This window comes from Benincasa hispida, chromosome 11, assembly GCF_027475165.1.
Source record: "Benincasa hispida cultivar pf3 chromosome 11, pf3_genome.v1.1, whole genome shotgun sequence".
Classification (NCBI taxonomy): Eukaryota; Viridiplantae; Streptophyta; class Magnoliopsida; order Cucurbitales; family Cucurbitaceae; genus Benincasa; species Benincasa hispida.
The window spans coordinates 69,539,376-69,549,470 of record NC_143488.1 but is presented as its reverse complement, the minus strand read 5'-3'; the positions used below and the strand labels follow the sequence as shown (position 1 = coordinate 69,549,470).

The window sequence follows — 10,095 nt, the reverse complement described above, 5'->3', positions numbered from 1 at the left end:
ATTAAAGCTCATTAAAAATCAAGAGATTACAATAATTATTATAAAAAATAAAGGAAATAAAATACGCCAAAAACTAAAAATCCATTTTAGCAGACATGCATTCATCACACGAATTAATATCCACCAATTCAAAATTAACCAAAATTGAGTACTTTAAGCATGCTCTGACACCGATTGATGGAGTTAACTATTAACGAGCGGAAGCAATTTAGATCTTAAGTACTCTAATTAAGTTAATTTCATGGAAATAAGCATGCAATTTAACACAAGATAAAGGGATTAAGAGAATACAACCCTTGTAGCCTAAATTCCTTCTTGGTTTTTTATCAATTCTTCTCATGGACGATTCATAGACCACCACGAGAGTCTTCCTGACTATTAGAGATATCTACGGGTTGGGGCGGGAACGGGGACCCACCCCCGTCCCTGCCCCTTATACCATTCCCCGTCCCCGCGAATTTCCCCGTGGGGAACAGGGCGGGAATTCCCCCTAGAGATTTCACGGGGATCGGGTTCCCCACGGGAAAAAATTCTCCGCCTTTGTAATATAGACTTTTCCGATGCAATTTTAATTGAAACAAAACATTTCTTAATGTAAATTTCAACAGAATATTATCAATTTTTCTATTAAAAACATCCATTCATAATCCATCAATTATTCCCATTAGAATTCAACATAAACTTAAATAATAAAAACATCCATTCATAATCCATCAATAATTCTCATTAAAATTAAACTTAAACTTAAATAATAAAAACATTCATTCATAATCCATCAATTATTCTCTAAAGTTCAACTTAAACTTAAAAAATAAAAACATCCATCCATTATTTTAAGAAAAGTTACAACATGACAATAACAAAATATTTGTTTAAGACATAACATGACAATAACACGACAATAACATAGCCAAACCAAGCCGTCATCAACGAATTTCATCCAACTTTGTAAGGGATGATTCCTGGAAAAAAAAAACACAAATATTGTACATATTAATATAAATCAATATTAAATTAATAATAATAATACACAAATTTATAACTTACATCATCTAGATCTCGATTCTCAAAAATATTTTCTAAAACTTTAGCATCTATATGAGTATGCATATCTATTTAAGATATGTAAAAGGAAAATTAGATATCAAATTGTAAATAATAAAAGTTTATTAAATAAATTAAAAAATAATACTAATTCATATATTCCGCCCATAACCAATGTTGAGTACACATCAAAACTTCCAATAAATTTTCATGAATTTGAGAACGATGTGTACCTACATGTCTACCACCAATACTAAATGCAGATTCACAAGCAACAGTAGTGACGAAAATGGCTAGAATATCTTTTGCAATTTGATACAAAATAGGATACTTCACTCCATTCAACTTTGCAAAATGTTAAAATCATCCGACCGAGGCAGAAGAGACTCATCCAAATAATGATCCAACTCTAATTTGACATTATCAACATCATTTTCAACATTATTAACAAATTCTTCAAACTTGAGATATCGATCTTTCCTATTAACAAGACAATTGAACTACTACTTTCATCTCGCCTTGAAATCAAAGAAGTACCAATTGTAGATGTAGAACATTGAGGTTCTTCTATTGTTCTTGAATTTGAACTATAAAACTTCATCAAATCATAACGAGAGTATCTAATGCGTTTAATTTCAATAGTATGATGAGATCCATAGATTTGAGGAAAATAAAACTGGACCAATCTCATTTTAAACCTAGGATCTAATATTGTAGTTATTGCCAACACACCATGAATCACACTCCGATATTTTTCAAACTTAGCAATCATTCTTGATGCCATTACTTGTACCTCCTCAACATCAGAGTTAAGCTACTTAGAAAGTTCCAACCTAATTTTACAAACTTCTTCAAAAAAGACATTGGAGGTTGGATAACTTGACCCAGAAAACAACTCAGTCATCAAGTAAAATGGTTCTAATTATCACACATTTCTTTTGCAAAATTCCAATCAGTATCTGAAGGAAGACAAGTGTATAGTGGTTCACATTGTTTTAGACGAGGAAAAACATCCTTGTATTCCAAAGCAGTTTTGAGCATCACAAAAGTTGAACTCCATCTTTTGTAACGCAATCAAGACTTAGTTTTTTAGTGCATGGAATTTGTAATTGACAAACTCCTTCTTCAAATTTTTCCTTCCTTTTTGCAAAAGAGTCCAAAAATGAACAATACCTCTAATATTCTCTATACCATCCAAAATTACAACCAAACCATCTTTCACTATCAAATTCAAAATATGTGCACAATAACGAATATAGAACAAACTTCTGTGCAACCACAGTGTCCTTAAATCTAACTTCCTTAATAAAATGTCAACCATTGCATCATTTGTTGAACAATTATCTATTGTTAAAGTAGATAATTTACGATCTATGTTCTAATAAAAAATACACTCCATTAATACTTCAAAAAATAATTGTCCAGTATGTGGATGTGACAGGTGTATAAACCTAGTATATTAGTATTATGTAATAATATGTTAAAATAAAAAATACCAAATGAACAAAAAAAATACATAACAACATAAAATATTTAAATTATCTTAAAAGTCTGTTTTGCAGGACCCAAAAATCATCAATAAAATGTGTAGTGATTGCCATGTATCCTTTCTTCTGGCTAGATGCAGTCCACATGAGCAACCCTACTTCTATTGTTTTTCAAAAACTTCATTGTTTTAATTCACTCATCTTCATAAATTTTTATTATATCTCTCCTCATTGTGGTTCTTGAAATCATCTACAATAACAATTGAACATTAAAAAACTTTCTAAATCCTTTGTGTTCAACCATGTTTACTGGATATTCATGTGAAATTATAGCACAAGCAAGATCTTTTCTAGAAGCTTCATAATCAAATAGGGTCGGATTTAGGACTCCTTTTCCTTCATTGGTTTTAGTGGGTCTCTTTGTCTCCGTAAGAGATAAATTTTGAAATGGTCATGTAAATGTTTTGTCCCAGTTTTAGATTCCCTTCCTAACTTTTTTCCACAATAATTATATATTGCTTTCATGTTGTCATTTATTTTTTGTCTTTTATAATGATTCTATACTACTAACGTCAACCTATTACTTTTTAGTACATCCTCATTATCATCGGTATCTAATGTAATAGGTGTAGATTGATCATTACCACTAGAAACACTATTTATTGGGGTTGATTCGCTCATGTTATAGATGTTGAAGTTGAACCACCTTGTTCTAACTCATTATTATTTGATTGAGTCATTTTCAAATTCCACCTACAAATAGTCAAATAGTAACAAAACAATCACAAAATCGAACAACTAGTCAATTTCAAACATACAAAAAATCAAATTCAGATTTCTAACAGATCAGATCAGAGATCAAAATACCAAAAATCGTACATACCTTCGGAGTTCTAATGATTCAGACATACCAAAAATCAAACAAATAACTATAACTCATTTTATCTTCTACACAAATCACAAATCAGATCAGATAATGGATATTCAAATTTCGAACATACATTGGAACGAAAATACGTCGGCAATGCTTCAGACGATAGACCTGACAGAGGGACACCAAGGAAAACTGATCGAACGTCGGTAAGGGAGCAAGTTTGGTGGATGGATGGCAGACTGGAGTTTGGTAGGTGGGATGGGTGACGGCGATGGGGGTGAGGCCGTGAGGGTGAGATGAGAACTCGAGTCAGTGTGAAGGAGAGGAACTCGTGAAAAGGAGAGGTGATGTGAGGCGGTGCTTGTGAGGGAGAGGGATTCAACTCGTGAGAGGGAGAGGTGGCGTAAGGGAGAGGAACTCGAGTCGGCAGTCGAGAGGGGGAGTGAGGGTAGATGACACGTGAGGCGATGACTGTGAAGGAAAGGGACTCGATGAGGTGAGGGTAGAGGTGAACCGAATCAGCACTCTGCACTCGGCTGAGTCACTAACGTGAGGGAGAGGGAGGGACTCGGGGCAAAGGTGACTGTGAGGCGGCGTGAGGGAGTGGTGAGTCGTGACTTGTAAGGCATGAGGGAATGATGAGGCAGAGTAGAGGGAAGGGAATTCATTTTAGTTTAGGGTTTAATAACATATATATATATATATATATACTCGGGGTGGGGGGGTAGGGGGGAAAAATTCCCCATTCCCAATGTATTCGGGGATTCCCCGCCCCGTTCGAGGCAGAGCCCCGCGAGTTAAATGGACATCTCTGCCGACTTTTCTCAAGCCTTAGAATGGGATGGTGGGATTCGGTGAGTGACCAATTCGGAGAGAAATTGAACAAAGGTTTGAGGAGAATTAGGGTTAGGTTTTTTCTCCTAAAACCTCATGAATTTTCAATTTTGCCAAGAGAATTAAAATTCATAAAACTCTTTTATTTACAGGAAAAAACCTGTAAATCATGAAGTTTAAAGTTAATGAGAAATTAACACTCAAAATTCCATTAACTCTTTAGTGGAAAATAGTGGGATTAGTGTCTTCAAATGGAATCAACATCTAGCAATAACAAATATTGGATTTTCCCACTAAAATCAATCTTGGATTTTTCCACTAAGTTGGTCAAGAGGTCAAAGTTTGACTCTCAAAGTCTAAGTCAAAATTTTGACTTTTTTACTCACGAAGCCAAAAGTCAAAAGTCAATAATTTGACTTTTATCTAATTTTGACCTAGTCAACAATTTTGACTTTCAATCTAATTTTAACCTCTTTAATTTAAAATTAATTTTAATTTAAATAGTTAGTTAAACAAATTAATTAATTAAAACTACACTAATCCCCATCAATCCTAATTGACTATTTTTGAAACCCTATTTAGAAAATTATGATATTCAAATCTTGTTTAAATATATTTTTCTCTCTATATATGTTTAATTCATAATTAAACAGGTTAGATATATTGGATATATTCAACACTTAACTCCAAAAATCGAATTTGAAAACTTCGAACTCGTTTGTCACATTGTTCTAAGGTTTAGTTCGATATGAGCTAGTAGAGGGGCCTAAACGATCCGAGATTAATCGACTAAACTCTTTAACCTAATTAACCAATATTGGTTAACTACTAGGTCACTCCACTAAAGTCCAGTAGTTGCATTCCCCTCATAGTAGATATATTTCTGTCCACTTGATATAGCCATAATCGATAATATAACCCTTCACAGATTTGTTCATAATAACAGTTGGGTCAAAAGTTGTTTTACTCCCGAGATTACATCTTGCTTCTTAAGTCCCACTGGTCCTCTAATGAACAATTGGTTTGTGATCTAATCATCAAACCGAGTTTCTCTTAGGCCAATGAGAGGGTTGAGCCCCTTGTTCAAGACTTAGAGTCAACACTTAAGGGAATTACCTCTTTAATATCCCTAAAGCGGGTATGAGTGAATTCTATCTTACATTTTATGTCTCTAGCTATCTACTCGGTTTTATCCCTAAAATGGGGGGATTTATTGAACTAGCGTTGATTAGTCAACCTCCACCCATACAAATCTAAGGATAATCCTGAATAAACAAAAGTTCATAGTTAGCTCAAGATTAAGGTCAAGTTACCTAGGTCATTGCTTTGAAATAGTCAGTCTTAAACGATAAAGATCGTTATAAAATAAGAGTGACTTATTTCTTGGTATGGTCTTATACAAACTTTTTACACAGGACGCCCCCACTCGCATGTCTCCACATGAATGATTCAGAATCACATCGTTTGTACTAAATACAAAGTGGGTCGCATCCGATAGTGTCTCCAGAATAAGGTACACATCCTTATCCGTATACTATAGACCGTATAAACTATTTACTTGAACTTGATCCACTTTTATGTTGTTACATAAAGTCCAAGTACTCATGTTATAACCGTGAATCTTAGTTTATCGGATTTAGGGTTTTCTAAAACGAAAAGAGAAATTCATATATTCAATAACAACTTTATTGTAAACAGAATAAGTTTAAAGATTACAAACTACGAGTTTTAGGACATACAACCCAACTTACACTATTCTTGGAAATACTTATGATAGCCTGTGAATCCCAGTGTACAAAGACTAGTACTGATGCCCCCACAATGGTGATGGGTGTGTGAACACCTGCAATGAAAAGGATCGTAGGGCCCAATTTAATTTTTACAGAAACATGTCTAAATTCAGAGGACAAGAACAAAATATGTATTTCTAATAAGGCATGTTAATTATAGAAAAAAGAAGAGGAATAATAGATTTGAAGATCATTTACCTTTAAAGACTAATTCTTCGTTTTCCTCTCTAATTCATAATGTCTTCTCCCGATCTCATGAAGATTGCAATTGGACACCACCACAAGGTCCTCCCCATTATTCTCAAGGAAGAGAATCGTACAAATGTGTGGGCTTGCACTCAATTTTGGCAAGAGGGAAGGAGAAGTTTGAGAGAATTTTCTCTGTAAACTCTTATGCAGAACACAGGACAAGGATAACCATAGATAAAAAGATAAAACTTTCAGAGAGAAAGATAACACTTTCTAACGCGAGAGTAGGAGAAGTTTTTGGGCTTGAACGGGTTGGGGAGTTACAACTCTCTCCCATTTTAATTTCTAATAAATTTGAATTTTAATAAAATTATTATTGTTTTTGTTATTGTTGTTGTTACTACTATTATTATATATTAACTAACTTATATATATATATTAAACTATATGTTATATCATATATAACATATGATATATAGTTTATATTATATCACATATAATATAACTTATAGTTTTTATATAAAATCACATTCATATAATTTAATATTTGAATCACATTCAAATTATAACTCCTTTCGGCTAACTATATAAATTAAATATGAATCACATTCACATTAATTTTAACATATAATTTCTATAGAATCATATCACATAATTAATATTTGAATCATATTCAAATATTTATTTCTCTCATAAAACTATATAAATTCAATATAAATCATGTTCACATTAAATTATAACATATAGTTTTTATATTGATCGTATTCATAAATTAATATTTGAATCACATTCAAATATTTATTTTTCTCATAAAATTATATAATATATCAATATACATTATGTTTTATTATGTATCCATATACATTATTTAATTGTATCTTATATAATTAATTCCTTTTAATTAATTTGAACAATTTAAATTAAACAAAAAATAGTTTGATTCTCATTAGTCCTTATTGAGCCAACGAGTGGATCGTATAGACATGTAGATTGAAGCTCCAGTGATACAAGATTAATTGATTAAACTCTCTAATCAAATTAACCAACATTCATTAACTGTCGGTCACTCCACTAAAGACTGACAACTGCACTCTTCAAACTACAGATATATTTCTGTGTCTATTTGATATAACCAGTCAACAGTAAGTTGACCCTTCACTAATTGCTCGTAAGTATAATTGAGTTAAATTACCATTTTATCCATGTAGTTACATCTAACTCCTTAAGTACCACTAATCCCTTTAATGAACATTAGTCATAGTTCAACTATGTTGATCCTCTCTCAAGCCAATAGAGGGTGAGACGTCTCATTGTTCAAGTCCCAAAATCAGCCCTTAAATGATCAATTTATTCATACTCTAACTATAAGGAAGGAATAAATTTCTTCTTGTGTAGTAGTGTTCTCAACTCCTCAATCGGACTATTCCCTAAAATGGTAGGCATATTGAGTTGACGTATCTGGTCATTCTCACCCATACAGATCAAAGTACTGCTCACATAGGCAAAAGTTAATAACTCACTTATGATTAAGGTCAAGTCACCTATGACCATCCTTCTGAGAAGTGAGTCTCTTCTAGTAACGGTGTTACGAAGAGAGACTCAACATTTCATGGTCCAGTCTTATACAAAAAAAATTTGTATAGAATACCCTCGCTCACATATCTCCACATGAATGACCATGATCGGATCATTTGTAACACTTTACAACAATTGTAATATTTACAAAGCAGGTCGTATCAGTAATGCTACCAGGATAATGCACTCAACTTTATCCATATACTACAAACCATTTAGGTTATTACTTAAACATGATCCACCTGTATGTCTCCATATAGATTGGATCTTAGTTTAATGGATTATTGCATAAGTTTAATAAAACTAAATCAATCACTAATTCAACTAACATATAACTATGTGGCTTTAAGGAATACACCCCAACAAATGGTACATCCTCTAGTAGGCTTCTAAGTCATTCAACCTTTTGTCCTGCTAATTCTAAAGCAATAAATTCAAGTTGCATACACCACAACCTCTTGTCCTGCTAATTCTAAAGCTATGCAACTCTGTTTTGCAGACTTCCACGATATTTCTCTTCCTTCGAGTAAAAATATATATCCACTAGTAGTATTGACCTCGTCACTGTTAGTTACCTAGTTTACATCACAATAACCTTCTAATAAAGTAGGGATTTTATTGAAATGAAAAGTAGTCTATTGTGCCCATAAGATATCTCAACAGACGACGAAGAGCACCCCAATGATCTTTATCGAGATTATGTATATATCTATTGAATCTACTCATAACATATGCAATATCAGGTCTAGTATAGTTCATTAGAAATATAACATTACCTATAATATTTGCATATTCAGATTGAGATACACTATCTGCTTTATTTTTCATAACATTTACACTAGCATCATAAGGAGTTCTTTTAAAAGGATCATAAAGAAAGTCAAATCTCTTTAATAATCTTTCAATGTAGTTTGATTGACATGGAGAAAATCAATTTTCAATTTTTCTTATTTTAACACCAAGTATTACGTTAGCTTCCCCTAAATCTTTCAATTGAAAATGTGACAATAACAACAACTCGGTATTACTTATTTTCTCTATGTTTGTTCCAAATATGAGCATATCATCAACATACAAACATATAATCACACCTTCAGCTCCAAACAACTTTGAATAAACACACGTATCATAGGAGTTTAAATTCACTTGCACTTAATAGATGTACTTCCTTTAGGAAGATCTACTAAGTCCCAAATTTGGTTCATGGTTAGAGAATCTAATTCACTCTTAATGGCTTCTCTCTATAAGCTAGAGTCTACAGAACTTAAGTCTTCTTGGTAAGTTTTAGGATCCTCATCTATTAGATATATATATGCGAACTGACAATCAATATCATTTGACCTCTCAACTGAACAAGTAGTGAAAGAATTAGGACAAAAATTTAAAATTTTTCTCAATTCTCAGTCTTCTTCTAGGTTTTATATCATGCATTCTGTCAGAACTGCTAACAAATCTATATTATTAGATGAAGAAGGCAGAGAAACATATATATTCTCATAATTAATCAGTTTTGATTCCTTAAGGGGTGTTTAAGGCAATGGTTATCGTCAAAATATAATAACCACCTCTTGCTACGGTAAAAACTATTTCAAAACCTCCAATTAGCTACAACCAACACTATTTCAAAACACCTCATTTACTACAGCGTTTACTATTTACTACAGTTTTTACTCAAACTAAAATAATCTACACCCCAAACACAAACTATCATGACCCAACTATAATAAACTAGGACTATAATAACTAACTCATTGTCCCAAATGTCCTCTAAGTTTATTGGTAATAAAAATGTAGTTCCTTTTTGGATAGCACAGTTACCTAAACCCACTCATTCAGCATGTCTTGCTATCTATACCCTTTAGGCATTGCTAAATTTTCCAATGTGGAACAAAACAATTTTTATTATGGGCCTAAGCCCAAAAGTCATTTCCAATATGTTTCAGTACACTACGTAGTACGTAATTCTTTAAGAATATATTTATGTTATGGTGTTTAAATAATGGATTTTTTAAAAATATATTTAATCATTTTTAGTACTATTTTATCACGTTATAAAAATTATGGTATTGGTTTATACATACTTTTAGGAAATTTGACAATAATCTCCCTGTCCGGCTTCCTGTTTTGATGGATCAGATTTGATGACCACTTTAAGGCCCATATCATGGGCTCTTGGGCTTACCTTCGTCCGTAGACGGTCGGCCCAACAATCTCGCAGGCCAGCAATGTGGGCGGTAGCTTCTGTCTCGTATTCACTATCCAACGACGCCGTTTTAATGGAGTCTCCAGTATTCAAATTGTC

At 32.7% G+C, this 10,095-nt stretch overlaps 1 long non-coding RNA gene across 2 annotated transcripts; it reads right to left on the bottom strand.

The window, feature by feature from the left end:
• Window positions 1-698: 698 nt before the first annotated feature.
• On the bottom strand, window positions 699-4,081 carry LOC120092073 (uncharacterized). Of its 2 annotated transcripts, XR_005485899.2 has the most exons (3): window positions 3,533-3,989; window positions 3,176-3,284; window positions 699-962 (listed from the first exon to the last, which is right to left on the bottom strand). It is a non-coding gene; the product is annotated as an uncharacterized LOC120092073 (long non-coding RNA). The 2 variants fall into 2 exon arrangements; XR_016524783.1 differs by lacking the exon at window positions 3,176-3,284 and having other exon boundaries at window positions 3,533-4,081.
• Between the last annotated feature and the right edge of the window lie 6,014 nt (window positions 4,082-10,095).